The sequence below is a fragment of the Puma concolor genome, chromosome C2 (genome assembly GCF_028749965.1).
Source record: "Puma concolor isolate L17-30 chromosome C2, mPumCon1.1.hap2, whole genome shotgun sequence".
NCBI lineage: Eukaryota > Metazoa > Chordata > Mammalia > Carnivora > Felidae > Puma > Puma concolor.
Window position 1 is genome coordinate 39,764,482 of NC_141675.1, and position 15,921 is coordinate 39,780,402.

Below are 15,921 nucleotides of genomic sequence, written 5' to 3' on the forward strand. Positions count from 1 at the left end.
TACGAGTCTAGAAATATATATATATATATATATATATATATATAATTAATATATATAGTGAAGAGTTAAAGCCTAAGATATAGTGGGTTAATACAATGGTACTTATCCTCAACAAAGCAACATATGACGTTAGATGTCTATTTTACTTTGTAAGTATTCTCACATAATTTGTTTTATTTAGTAAGTAGTAACCAGACAGAAGTAGAAGTTTTTGCCTACAATGTTTTAATCTAAATTATGCCGTGAGTTTTTCAGAACTCAGGTAATAAAAATGGATGACAAATTGGGAGAATATTGACAATTACATATAACAAATGGTTAGATATTCTTTTTTCATTAATTTTTTAAATGTTTGTTTATTTTTGAGAGACAGAGAGCATAAGCAGGGGAGGGGCAGAGAGAGAGGGAGACACAGAATCCAAAGGAGACTACAGACTCTGAACTGTCAGCACAGAGCCTGACACGGGGTTTGAACCCATGAACTAGGAGTTCGTGGCCTGAGCTGAAGTTAGACACTTAATCGACTGAACCACCCAGGTGCCCCTAGATATTCTTAATTATTAAGAATTTTTATAAGATAAAACCCCAAAAGATAAACTTCTCAATGTATAAACATGCAAAGGTTTACATGTGCTCGAAATACAATAATAAAACTGTGTTTCTTCTTAGTTACTTCTGGATTAAAAAAAAAATAGGCCACAAGTATTCCAAGGGAAGATGTGACACTTTTGAAGTAGAGGGCTGGATGTGGGTTTGTTACTCTTAGTTCAGTGCTCACTCTAAATGAAGTGAGGACAGAGAGACTTTGGAGAGTCTGGAGTGCTGTTGCACCTTCTGTTTTCTCAATGCTGTGGGCGAGAAAAGCTGAATACCTCCATCTTAATTCAAACCCAGTGAAAAACACTTAAAGGAAACCACTTAGACTGCTGACCTGTGTTCTCCAGTAATGATGAGGTTTATGTACCTGTGCTAGATCCATAGCCAAAAAAGCCTAAAGTGAGAGACAGGTTGTCAGGTGGCTGAAGAGAAGAATACATGGTTCCTCTGACCCTTCAAGGTTTAAAGATATACAAAGGCTGCATGGATGCTTTCTATGGAGCAAGTATATGAAGGGGGCTAGGTGAGAAGAGTGTGGGGCTGGGTCCAAGAAGGCTTCCTGGAAGGTGGATGAGGATGAGAGGAAATCTGTGTGGAATGACAGGAGAATCGGGTTGACTGGAGGGGGCACAGTCAGCCTTGGGACGCTACAGGGGAGATTTTCAATGCCCAGGAGTCTCCAAGGAGCCTCGAGTCTGACTTGAATATCCACTGTGATCAGATGAGAGCAATCCAGTGGTAGAATACAGCCAAGCCAGCCAAGCCAGACCTCTCCTCTGCCTTCTCTCTCATTGTCTGCTTCAACTTGGAAAAGTGAGAGAACCCAGTGAGCAGGTGCTCAATCCATACCAGACCTGAGCTGGGGAAGAGGCTGAAACAAGATAAATTTTCCCACTATCACCACTTTTATTCATCATTTTAATGGAGTTCTGGCCAAGACAGTAAGACAAGAAAATGTAAAAACTATAAGGATTGAGAATGAAGAAATAAAACTGTCACTGTTCACTGATAGCATGATCATCCTCAAAGAAAATCCAAGAGATTCCAAGATAAACTGTGAAGATTTCTTAAGGAATTTAGCACGTCACTGGATACAGGGTCAAAATATGAAAATTTATATTTTTACTAATGTAGTTATTTTTCAACAAATAAAGCACACTTTAGTAACTACCGTGGGGATGACATATTGCTAGACAATAGGACAAAAGACATGAATGAGACATTGTGAATGTCACAACATTACTCTCGTGATAAAGCTGAATTTTTGTCCTGATAATGACTGAAACATAGTTTAGGGCTAAATTGGTCTTTTTAAGTTAATGATTAAATCAGTGAATATTAACCTGCAGTTAAAATCAAAATTCAGCCAAAGCTGAGACTAAAATGCAACATTACTATCAGAGAAAGAACTGCTAGGGTAAAAGATTAAATATGAAATGTCATTCATCAGTCTCAATTATTATAATTTCATGTTTATAACAGAATAAATTTTATTTAAAAAAATTTTTTTAATGTTTTTATTTATTTTTGAGACAGAGAGAGAGCATGAGCAGGGAAGGGGCAGAGGGAGAGGGAGACACAGAATCCAAAACAGGCTTCAGGCTCTGAGCTGTCAGCACAGAGCCTGACACGGGGCTCGAACTCATGGACTGTGAGATCATGACCTGAGCCAAAGCTGGACGCTTAACCGACTGAGCCACCCAGGCGCCCCTAAAGGTTTGGCATTATAGTTCAGGAACTGTTCCTTTGCACTGTCAACTGTAAGTTTGCTCTTGGGGTCAATTCATTGCACATTTGTGATACCAGAAGAGGCTCACTTTCACTATAGGTCATTGGAAGACCAAGGAGAAAGAGGGTAACTCATGTTTCCCTAGCAGTTTCTTTTTTTCTTCAGACTCTGCATTTTTTATGTAGGTATATATAGTTGATACATGATGTTACATTAGTTTCAAGTGTACAACATGATGATTTATACATTATGCTATGCTCACCACAAGGGTAACTACCTGTCACCATACAAGGCTATTACAGTATCACTGGCTATATTCCTTGCCCTGTGCCTTTTATAATATGTGAAAATAGTTTGTGTTTCTATGTTATAAGCAGTAAGTTAGGAGAGAATGAGCATTTCTCTAAAATGACACCGTTCATGATAATACCAGAGAAGATGGAATATGGAACAATTAGTAAAACAAAAGACATGTAAGCTGTTTATACTGAAATCCACAAATACTGTATAGAGAAGTTAATAAATATATAAATTAATGGAAGGCAAATCATGTTCATGAGCTGAGAGACTCATTTTGTGACGATTCTAGTCCTCTCTCTTATTGAGGACTTTTTAATGGAAGTTGGTAAGCTGATTCTAAAATTAATATTGAAATGAATAGAATGAGAAAAAAAAACAAAGCAATTTTGGAGAAAAACAAAGCTAAAGAACTTAAATTTGCAGGAAAAGAAACTCTTATAAAACTGTAATAATTAAGATAATATGGTACAGAATGAATGAAACAGAATAGGGAATCCAGAAAGAGACCCAAACTGAGTTGCCTGGTTTACAACGAAGGTGACAGTGCAGTGTTGTAGGTAAGATATGAATTTTCAATAAATGATGCTTGGTCAATTTTATGTCTGTTTGAAAAACAAAATAATATTATCCCTGTATTAATTTGTCTGGGCTCCCATAACTAATTGCCACAAACTGGGTGACTTAAAACAGACATTTATTTTTTATATAGTTTAGGAGTTCAGAAGTCCAAAATCAAGGTGTTGGTTCCTTCTGAGTCTCTGAGAGAGAAACTGTCCCATGCCTGTCTCCAAGCTTCTGATAATTGCCAGCAATCCTTGGGGTTCCCAATCTCCACCTCAGTCTTCATGTTGCTTTCTTTTTGTATGTCTATATCATTCTTTTCTGTCTCTTTTATAGACTCTCATTTGATTTAGGGCCATCCCAACACAGCATGATTTCATCTCAATTCTTTCCTTAATTATCTCTGCAAAGACCTATCTCCAAGTAAGGTCATGCTCTACATTCCTAGGTAGATATGGATTGGGGGGGGGTGACACTTTTCAAACCATTATGTCTCTTATCTGTCACTGGACAAAATTCAACTCCTGATGAATTACAGGTCTAGATGTTAAAGGTAAAAAATACAAATTTTGGAAAATTTTATAATTTTGTAATTTTAATAATTTTGGGTTAGGCATGCTGGTTACGAATGTGGGACTTAGAGTGAATCTGCAAAGATTCAAATCTTGGGGGCATCTGGGTGGCTCAGTTGGTTAAGCAGTTGACTGAAGCTCAGGTCATGATATCCCAGTTCATGGGTTCGTTTGTGCTCCTGCGTTGGGCTCTGTGCTGACAACTCAGAGTCTGGAGCCTGCTTCAGATTCTGTGTCTCCCTCTCTCTGTTCCTCCCCCACTGGCGCTCTGGCTCTCTGTCTCTGTCTCTCTCTCTCTCAAAAATAAAAATTTAAAAAAAATTAAAAAAAATATTTTAACGTTTATTTATTTTTGAGAGACAAAGACAGAGTATGAGCAGGGAAGGGGCAGAGAGAGAGGGAGACACAGAATCTGAAGCAGGCTCAAAGCTCTGAGCTGTCAGCACAGAGCCTGACGTGGGGCTCAAACTCAGGAACTGCGAGATCATGACTTAAGCCGAAGTTGGACGCTCAACCGACTGAGCCACCCAGGCGCCCCCAAAATTAAAAAAAAATTTAAATAAAGAAATAAAAAAAGATTCAAATCTTGATTCCACTGTTTACTAGCTATGTGACCCTTGTGCAAGCCTTGTTCCTCAGTTTCCTCATCTGAAATATTGATATTATTATAATGCCTACTTTCTAAGGTTGTTACAAAAATTGAAAGAATAAACCTGAAAAGTGCTTAGCATGCTGCATCTTAAGGGACACTGTTACTATAGTGACTACAAGACTGACTAAATGCTTTATAGAGATTTTATCCAGGGCTAGGGTAAAATCATGCCCCTTGGGGGATTTGAATCAATAGGTAACTGACAGGGAAAAATAATTTTTTTAATTTTATTCTCATGAATCATACTTAACATACTGGTTACATACACAAGATTGTATGGAAAGCATTGAGATGTTGTTTATGAAATTGAAACACTGAAAATAAATGAAACATTCAGCTGTAGGAGAATGATTTTTTAAATTATGATAGGTACATTCCACTGTGTGCAGATATGGAAAAATTCCCATGACATATTGGAAAGGAAAAAAAAGCAAGTTAAAGAACTCTGTATATGATTCAAATCTTGTAAAAAAAAAATTGACTATATATAAGTGTATGTGTAAATGGTGAGAATAAGTGATTAAAAGATACACAGCAAATTGCAAACAATGGGGAGGAGAATGGGACGGAGGGGGAGTAGGAGAATGAAGGGGGTCTTTATTCTGCATCTGCTGCTTATTTAACCTTAAAAAAGCAAAACTCCACATGTATATTACCTTTGCAATGTAAAAGAAAACGCAACTTTTAAAAGATAGGGAAATAAGCAGAATATATGAATAAATTATTCACAAAAGAAGAAAACAGCCAATGAACATATTAAAATGAGTCAACCATACCTATATTTAAATAAATAGAACCCAGATTATATCACATTCTATTTTATATCAACTTGGAAAAGCTTAAAGGAGATAATACCCATTGTTAAATGATCAAAAGACACATATAATGCTGATAACATGTAAAAAAAAAAAAAAAACACAGCAATTGTGTGTGTGTGTGTGTGTGTGTGTGTGTGTGAAAGAAGTAAAATAAACAAAAATATTAACATTTTACTTTTAGTATATGAACAAATATTTGCTACGAGAATGTTCATTATAGTATTAAAGAATTGAGAATATTGTATGTTTGACAATAGACTACATAAATTATGACATGTTTAAGTAATATGATAGGCGACAATTAAAATGCTGTAGAAGAAATGTGTTGTTAGAGAAAGAGATATAGAGGCTTCACTATGGTTTTTTTTTGCATAAAATACAGGAACAAAATCATAAGTATTGTGTGATATCATTTTTTATTTATTTACTTTGAGAGAGAGAAAGAGAGTATGCACCATGTGTATGAGCTGGGGAGGGGCAGAGAGAGAGGGAGAGAGAGAATGCCAAGCAGTCTCCTCATGGTCAGCGCAGTGCCCGACGCAGGGCTCGGTCCCACGAACCACGAGATTATGACTTGACTGAGCTGAAACCAAGAGTGGGGTGCTTAACCAACTGAGCCACCCGGGCACCCCATATGATATCATTTTTTATTTAAAATCTAGAGGAGTGTGCACCAAAATATTGTAAGTATAGTTAGGGAAATTATAAAACAAAAGAATAATGATATAGAACTTTCCCTACCAATTGTGAAAATATTTTACAAAATTAATTTATAAATATTTTCAAAGAGATTATTTGTGAGTGATGGCATTGCAGGTTTATTGTTTCCTTTTGCATGCTTATCTGTATTATCTTGTTTTGTACAATTACTATATATTATTTTATAATTTAAAAAAATAAATGTTGATATTCAAACAGTCACAAGCCAGATGGCTCAGCATACATTTTCATAAGTTGTTTTATATTTCACAATATTCTCACATATTTAGAGAAGCTGAACATGGTATTCAGTTCTTTCCATTTCTGTTTAAAAGCTACCTTGCTTTAATAGGAGGATATATTTCAACATTTTCTTCCTCATGGTTGTCTGTCTCTTGGACTAAATAGAAGATATGGGAGCACATGCAGAACGTGCCCATTTGCCACAGAGACTATTACCTGAGGCTAGCAGTTCTCAGACTTAACATGCATCACAATCATCTGCAGGGCTTGTTAAAACACAACTTGTTGGCACCCACCTCCGGAGTTCCTGATTTGGTACATCTTATGTGGATATCAAAAAATATCCATTTCTAGCAAATTTCCAGGTTGGTGCTGTTGGTGCTGGTGGTGGTCTGGGCCACCTTCTAAGAACCTGTGTGCCAGGGCATGTGTGATTTGCCTCTGATTTAGAGAGGCCAGCCTCAATGACAGGCTTTGCGTTCTTCAGGAGTGTGGTGAACAGGTAAAATAGACCATAACCAAACCTTGCCCCACTCCCTCCATGCTTTGCATCTCTTGTTGCCTCTTAAGAAAAATGTTAATCAGGTACTAGAGTAGTCAGATTTTTTAGAATGTTGTGCAAGATTTACATGTGTCTTTAGATATTTCTGAGCTTCTAATGTCATCAGCATGGATATCTAAATTATGTAAGGTTATACAGGGCCTTATTTCAGTATACAAAATGTACTGAACCTAAATTCTGATTTTTGGCTACATGAATTTTATTTACTGTTTGTTTTGCTTCTTTAATACTTCTGTTGTTAATTTCTTTGCTAAATATGGATTTTTAAAAAAAGGCTTTGTTGTCATATTCATTTGTGAGGTCTGCCTATAACTTTCTTTTCTTACACAGTCTAGTGTTTGCTCTCCAGGTTATGCTAACCTGGGAAAAATGAATAGGAGCACAGTCTTTGTATTTCCATTCTCCGGAACAAGGTTAGGAACTATCTGTACTTTATAAGTTTAGTGGAACTTGCCTATACGACCATCTCAGCCTGGTGTGCTTCTGAAGGGTAGATTTTTCCGTTTTTCTTGAAGCATTTTTAACTGGTACACAATTTTGTATTTCTTAAAGTGAATTTTTCTTGAATTATAATATAATTCAAATCATATAAGTAGAGCTCAACCAACTTACACAGAATCACCACAGCTATGTAACCGCCACAGGTTGGAAAATGGAATATTACCAGCCTCCCGCAAGCACATCTCATAAGTTTTTTTTTTTTTTTAAGTGCCACCAGAATCCTGACTTCTACCAACTGTTAAGTGAAAAGAAAGAAGGGCTTCTAAATAACAATAGAAAATAGCTGAATCTATTTGCTTGCTTGGTGAGGAGGATAAACACCATTTCAGTATAAAAAGTTTCTCTTTTTCCAGAAATGAAAAGATTTAAAAAGAAAAGAATATTCAAACTTAGGTACCTTTTTAAGCTCAGGTTTCTGGATGGCGTGGCAGGTGGATCAGAAACTCTTCTTTGCCAGTGGCTACCATCAAGTTTCACTTTACTGCTAACAGGAATCCAGGCTTCAATCAAGCCCAGAATGGGTTGGACAAAATTCAACCTTGTGTGTGCATTCTCAAAGTTGAACAAAACTTTTCTTCAAGACACTATATAGATACATTTTTGAACTTTGTGCAAGTGGAATCATGCATTATGTATTCTTTTGTATGTGGCTTATTGGGCTCAATATTACATTCATAAAATACATCCTTGTTACTGCGGGAATGATATAGTTAATTCATTCTCACTATTGCATAGCATTCTCCCCTGTGAATATAATGTAAGCATCCATCGTATTATTAATAGATATTTGGGTTATTCAAGTATTTGGTTCTTATAAATAGCCTGCTGTGAAATTTCTTCTAGTGTTTTTATAAACATACACGTAAACACACACACACGCACACACACACACACACACTTGGGCATATGCCAGGAGTAGAATTTCAGAGTCACAGGGAACGCACAGGGCAATGTTAGTAGATATTACCAGGTTTTCATAACAGTTGAACCAATTTATAATCCTACCAGTATAGGAGTTGCAGTTGTTTCACATCCTTGTCGCCACTTACTATGATCAGTTTTTTAGTTTTAAATTTCTCAGTCAATGTGTAGTGCCATTTCATTGAAGTTCTAATTTGTATTTCCCTCACACTAGTGAAACTGAATTATTTTGAATATCCTCTTGTATGAAATACTTGTTCAAATATTTTTCCCATTTTCTATCAGGTTTTTTCCTCAAAAAGTTATAGGAATATATACATACACATACACACATACATATATACGTATCATGTATACACAAACACATGTTCTTAGTTTATGGTCTTTATGGTTATATTTATACAGATATCTTCAATTCTGTGACTTGCCTTTTCATTCTTGTTTTCTATGGCTTGTCTTCTCATTCTTTTAATGATGCCTTTTATTAAGTAGAAATCCATGAGGAATAAATTCTTTAAAAATTTTAATGATTCTGGGTCAATTCACGTTTTCTCTCTCTTCCATTTATCTTGGTAAGTTGTGAATTACCAGGAAATTATCCTTTTAATCTGTTTTTCAAATTTATTGGCACAAAGTTGCACTTACTACCACTTTATTATTATTATTTTTTTAAGTAGACTTCATGGCCAGCACAGAGCCTATAGCAGAGCCAAATGTGGGGCCCAACATGGAGCTTGAACTCATGACCCTGAGATCAAGACCTTAACTGACATCAAGAGTCAGATGCTTAACCGACTGAGCCACCCACACATCCCTACTTTATGATTTTTTAAAAAAGATTCTACTCTATCTAGAGTTATGAATTCTTTTGTTCTTCCTAATACTATTTAATTGTACCTATTCTTTTTCTCCTTGATAAATATTGCCACAGTTTTATCTACTTTTTTAAGTAATTTAAGATTTTAAAAATATTTCCATCATTCCATCTGAGTTAAGATACTCTTCACGCCACATTATTACTATCCTTAGAACTTCTCTAAATTTTATCAGGAGTATGGAAAACTTGAAATTCTTTACTGGGGCAGTGTGTTTGTATGAATTTAAGACACACACACCACACCACACACAAATCGTATAGGAAACAGGATACAGACTATTTAGATACCAAATAGTATGCTCTGGTTTTTCATTATAGGTTCTATACTGAAGTTACAGACATTTTCTGAATTTCAGCCATTGTATTATTTTTTTAAATTTTTTTTTTCAACATTTATTTATTTTTGGGACAGAGAGAGACAGAGCATGAATGGGGGAGGGGCAGAGAGAGAGGGAGACACAGAATCGGAAACAGGCTCCAGGCTCTGAGCCATCAGCCCAGAGCCTGACGCGGGGCTCGAACTCACGGACTGCGAGATCGTGACCTGGCTGAAGTCGGACGCTTAACCGACTGCGCCACCCAGGCGCCCCCCAGCCATTGTATTATTAATCAGCTTTTTCATCTCACAGATTTGATGTGTGGCTGAGAAATATGCTAATGCTGACAAGAAATGACATTATATAAAACTAATGATTGCTTATGAAATATAAAACTAATGATTGCTTATGAAAGGGCTGAATAAACAAGTTGGAGGAATTTAGGGCATAATTTCCACAATAATTTCAGTTTCGTCTAAGTAAAAGTGGTTATGAAAGCATTAAAGTTTTTATTTGCTTCAGACATAAAGCTGCATGTCCCTGACTTCTGGTGGAGGAGTGTTTTCCACTTAGTCTTGAATTGGATGTTGCTTTTTCTCACTCAGACCCAGAGCAGAATAGAAATCCCTTCCTATCACAACAGGTCAGCTCCAAGAAGAGTGTGAAGAAGAGAGCACTTTGCAAAAGAAAACAAGGCTATTTCTGGAAAATATGTTATCAGCAACAGGTATTTTTGAGAGTGTATTAGGAGAAAAGAAAGAAAAAAATCTCTTCAAATATTTAATTAATTAATTAATTAATTAATTAATATTTTAGACAGAGAGAGAGGGTGTGCATGGGGTAGGGGCAGAGACAGAATCTTAAGTAGACTCCATGCTCAGCCCTATGTGGGGCTCCATCCCATGATTCTGGGATCATGAACTGAGCCGAAATCAAGAGTCAGACGTTCAACTGACTGAGCCACCCAGGCACCTCAGATCTTTTAAATTAAGATCAGAAATCCTTAGAACTCAACTCCTCTACAGTCTGCCCCCGCTCAAAAGAAGTAAAAAACAAAACAAAACAAAATCCAAAAAACAGTTATTTTTTGGAGAGAGAGGATCCCAGGCACACTCAGTGCTGTCAGTGCAGAGCCTGATGCAGGGCTCAAACTCATGAACTGTGAGATCATGACCTGAGCTGAAAGCAAGAGTCAGATGCTTAACCGACTGAGCCACCCAGACAGGGGTGTCACTCCCCCTTATCAAAACAGTTATTAATGACTCTTAACGTCTAAACTCTTACCAATAAGGAGAAACAAAGACTTTTTTTTAGAGTTAGTATAAAATATAAGATTTGAGGGAATATCTGTGTCTAGTAAGATGGTATATAGAGTATTAGGACTCTCAGATACAGAAAAAGGATCAGTAAATTAAGGAGAAGGTGATAACGGGATAGGGGAGGACAATCGAGAAGGACAAGGTCAGGAGCGTGGGTGTTTAAGTCATCCACATGTTGCTAAGACAGAGTTAGCAAGCACACTGAATGTGTGCCCACATACGTTCTCCTGCACTCATAATGGACATCACTGATTGAATAAGGCATTTGTTTCCTGTTGAACCCCAGCATGCCTCAACAACCGTCCTCAGCTGTCTACTGCAGGCTGCCATTGCTAACCTATCTATAAGAGTTGGCCCATGAGAAGTAACTACTTTGCTTTCACGAGCTTAAGGGGTTCAACAATCAGGAGACACGCAGAATTAATAGCAAAATTGTATCACATGTGTAGGTTGTGTATGTGCTTATTTGAAGCAGACTTATTATTCTCATCTCACTGAACACATTCAGTCACTGTCAATTTATATCTGTCTTTATAAACTCTTGCATTAAATAGCTTCTTCAGGGATTGTTAGAGATGGATATCTGGATTAGGGTGAGCCTTTCTCACAATTGGGGAAAGATTTTGGTTTTTATCCTCAGTATAATAGGCTACCTTAATAAGGCTTATTTCTGCTCTGTTGTACAATATTATGCATGACCTCTTTGTTATTTGTTTACTTTCTTTGTTTCAGAATGACTTATTTTCAGTCCTCTTATGCCGTGACTATGTTAAATTCTCCATTCTTGATTTTAACCAGTGTGTATCAAATCACAATCATCAACCTCAGTGTTCTGGGGACAGAAAGCCATAAGAGGCCGGGAGCTTGAGGGGTGGGCTTCAGGCATTAGGTGATTTGGACTGCCGTAGGCATCCCACTGGAGCAGCTCTATGATTTGGTGAGGTGACTGGGAACAGGAAAAGAGGAGGCATGTAACCTCATATCTTAGGGCAGGGATTCTCAACCATAGAAAACTCTTACAAAATACCAAATACAATCTGAGATTTTGATTTAATTGGTTTTGGATAACTCCCAGAACAAGATAGATTTTAAAACCACCCTAGGTATTTAATATGCAGAAATTAAAGCAGAAAAACATTGTCATAGGGTTAAGTTTTATTTAAGTCAAGGTGACATAATCAGGCAGGTGACTGGTTATTTATCAGGTGTTGTTTCCAAAAGTAGGCTCAGTGGCAGCCAAGAAAACCAGACAAGTCTGCATTGTCCCACAGACAGCAAATGCTTCAGAGTCAATTTGCTTCAAATAGCCCTTTATCACATTAGCCCTGTTTTTCTACCGTGGGTAAATCCCTAGGGCTGCTCCCATTTCTTATTATGGAAGAGTCATATTTTCTATCTGAGGGTCATCCTTGGACTATCTTTTGGTATGGTATTTCCAAGTGTGCTACCCTCCCCCTCAACATCATTTTTTTTTTCATTGAGGAGACAGAGTCACCTTCATTGAATGAGAAGTATGTGATATTGCTATAATCGTATAGATCTCTTACATGAACCTAAATGAAATTATAGAATAAAACAATGTATTTATGGCAGCTGGGAGAAGAAATGAATAAAGATGGCTAAGCAACTGGATATACTTTGTCAACAGAAATAGAAATTTGGATAGAACGGAAGGAACCATGAAAATAAAAAGACCTCAGTATTCATGAAAGGGGTTTTGAATTTTCAATTATTCAATGGAATTTTTTTGCTCATATGGAGAAACTACCCACACATCTATCTATTCAGATTGTTTATTAAAATTGTACTCAATGCTTTCAGCTGAGATTTATCAGAGCAATGCAGTTAATTACTATCTCTGAAAATAATAAAGTAAACCTTAAATGTAATAATTTTGTTAAGATTTAAAAAAAATTTTGAGAGAGAAAGAGAGAGACAGAGACAGACAGACAGAACATGAGTAGGAGAGGGGCAGAGAGAGGAGACACAGAATCCAAAGCACTCTCCACGCTCTGAGCTGTCAGCACAGAGCCTGATGCAGGGCTGGAACTCAAGAACCTTGAGATCACGACCTGAGCCCAAGTCAGACACTCAGCTAACTGAGCCACTCAGGCTCCCCAAATTTTGTTAAGATTTAAGAATTAAGCTGTTGAGTTTAAAATAAACTTGGGCAATGCATTGATGCTTCAGTCTGTTCTCACCTCCCAGGAAATGTCTGCTATAGACACAAACTGAGGCTGAATACATCATGCCAACTCAGAAGAGAACAAAGGAATTTGTTAAGAGACAATGTCAGACTCTTCAGACATATTTCAATTGATTACTGCATTTGGAAGATTTCTAGACATTTGTTGATCTAAGGAAGGTGAGCTGAGGCTAATCCATAATTTATCACTGAAAAACTATCAAAAGCACATTTATACATAACTCTCTGTGCTTTTTTGTGTTAGAAAATAGATCAATAATTAGATATTATGGAAAAGTCCCTCTCCCGATAATGTAAGATTTGTCTTTGATTTGTTGCTGATATAACAGGATAATTAATTTTAATTTTCAAAGACCTATGCATTGAGAAAATAAATACCTTAGGATTAATATTTGATCTCGGGCTGTTGGATTATGATTTTGATTATTGAAAATATATTTATGGAGACTGCTGTCAATAGAAGAGATAAAGAAACTTCTACTAGATGGGTTTTAAGTGCCATTTTCGTACTGCTTTTATGCTCTGTTACAAAGAGCTAAATTCCATGGTAACACAGCAGTGCGTTAGTTTAACCATGAAGCACTTTACAATAGGCATTGCACATAATTGCCTATTCAGAGCATTAGGTGCAACCTCATCAAAAACAGGAAGAAACAAGGTGCATATGGAAATGGCTAAATTATTAAGAGACCGATTTTAATTATGTCTTATAAGTAATTTCTTAGGTTGGAATGTGTGCCTTTGGGGAAACAATGTGATATTTGAATTTGTTACAGACAACTAAATTTCATGACAGGAGAATTATGTGTATTTCCACACTACAGTCAGTTGAGATGTTGTTTTATCACATTTGTTATGATGTCTTCATGGTTGGGGTTGTTCATGTTACTGCTATTCTCCCAGACACATAGATTTCAAATACAGGCATCTTTGTGTCATCCTTATTTGTCTCCCTCTCCTTTTTCCTCACTGCAAAGCATCTACACAGCACGTTTAATCTTTCTAATCCAGGGTTCCTGATGTAACACCAGCTCAGAAACCATCAGTGCTTCTACACTGCATACTGAATTTTAAGTTAAATCTCTTTTCGTCTTATGGGACCATAGTACTACCAAAAAAATTGCATTTTCAATATTGCATCATAAAACCCACGGTTTAAACAGGTGTGTGGGGCAGGGTGACACATGAGAGATGGAGTAAATAATACCAGGCCAGCAATAACCAAATTATATTCTTTTCAGGAATTTAAATAATAAAGATAATTCAAATGGCCATAGTAATTATTTTGTGAAAAGTAAAAGTAATAAACTGGTTGATCTGAACTGCCCCAAATCAATCAAAACATCCCTGGAAAAATTCTGAAGAGCATGTAAGATCAGACAAGAATCAATAAACTCTGTACACTCAAAATGTGTGCTCGTGCTGTTTACAACCTCCAGCAGGATCCAGAAAAAAAGAAGGCCAGCTGAGCATCCATTGACTACACACCAAGCATGTGTGAGTTCCTGCACTGTTTACTCAATAGCGTTTTTCCACTGAGCAAGGTGCTTCTTTGCAATCACAGTAATATTATACCCAACAGCTGCTGGAGTAGTGCCAATCTTGCTCCTTAATTATTCAATCATGTTCTCTCCAATTCATACTACAAAAACTCATGCAGTAGGAGAAATTCCTGTACAAAGTCTTCAGTCTCAGAGGCAGGCAAGGACTGCACAATATTGGCTTAATCTGTGTTAGCTGGTTTAAGTCCTCCTCTTTGCTCAGTAGATATCATAGTGCGATGGTTAGGAATACGGGCTTGATGATTGCCCTACCCCTGTTTAAATTCCAGCTTTTATACTTGTTGTTGTGCTTTCTGAGGCAAATTATGGGAATTTACGTCTTAATTTCTATAAAATGGTGGTGATGTTGATCCTGTTACCCCATAATGTTATTGGGAAAATCAGACCACAGTTATTAGATCTAATTATATAGATATAGACCATACCCAGCGTGAAGTTCTCAAACACCGGGGAGAACTCTCATACTCTTGTGCAGCTAGATGGCCATTTCTTCACATAGGCCTCTTTCCTCTGTTCTTCCCTCTGATAAATGTGCTGTTTCATCCATTTTGTTTCATCCTGCTAAAACTTACCTACTCCTGTAGGTCTATTTCTGATACATGTCTCTTATAATATTTTTAAATGAATGGATTTTTCTTTCCCTTTGTGCCCCATTGTATGTTCATGTCCCCTGAGATTTAAGTTCAAGACCCTTCAAGTGTTTGATTATATATGTATAATTTATACACGTATTTATACTTCTAGTCACTGTGTGTCAAAGCTGTCGTTTGTGGCTTTGCCTGCGGGTGCTACAGAGCCCTGACATCCAGGGCTGTTTCGTGTATGCCTTGTGATTTTGCTGGATTCAATGTATGTGTTCCAGTTCTCAATGAGTAATTCTGTTTGTGGACAGGCTACCCAGTACCAGACACAAAAAGAATCTTTTAAACCCAAACCAGTCATCTGAGTGCATGTTAATGCCATGTAGGTGCCATCAGATTACCCTCTTGTAATGCTTCTTTCGATATGTTTCGCCATTCTGTTGTCTGAGGATATTGGCTGAGGCAAATTGCTAAAGAAGATGGTTTGCAAATATCTTTTATTTTAAAAAAATGCAGGTTAAGGCTAAAAAATAAACCCCAAACCCAAACCTCTACTCTCCCAGATGTGGCCCTGGCTCCAGCTATGGCATCCTCCATAGTGTTCAAAAGAGAGAATATTTCCTGATAGCAGGGACTGGGTGAAGGAGTCAGTTCCCCCATTGCTCCCATATATATTATATTATTTTATATTATATTATATTATATTATATTATATTATATTATATTATATTATATTATGTATATAATATATGCTCCCATTATATATAATATATGCTCCTATTGTGTGTATATATATATATATATATATAATTCCCTTTATATAAATATATATATTTATTTATAAATCCCCCCTTTTCCTACCTATAATAGTTTTTAATTTATTAGTTTAAAATGAGGCAGAATT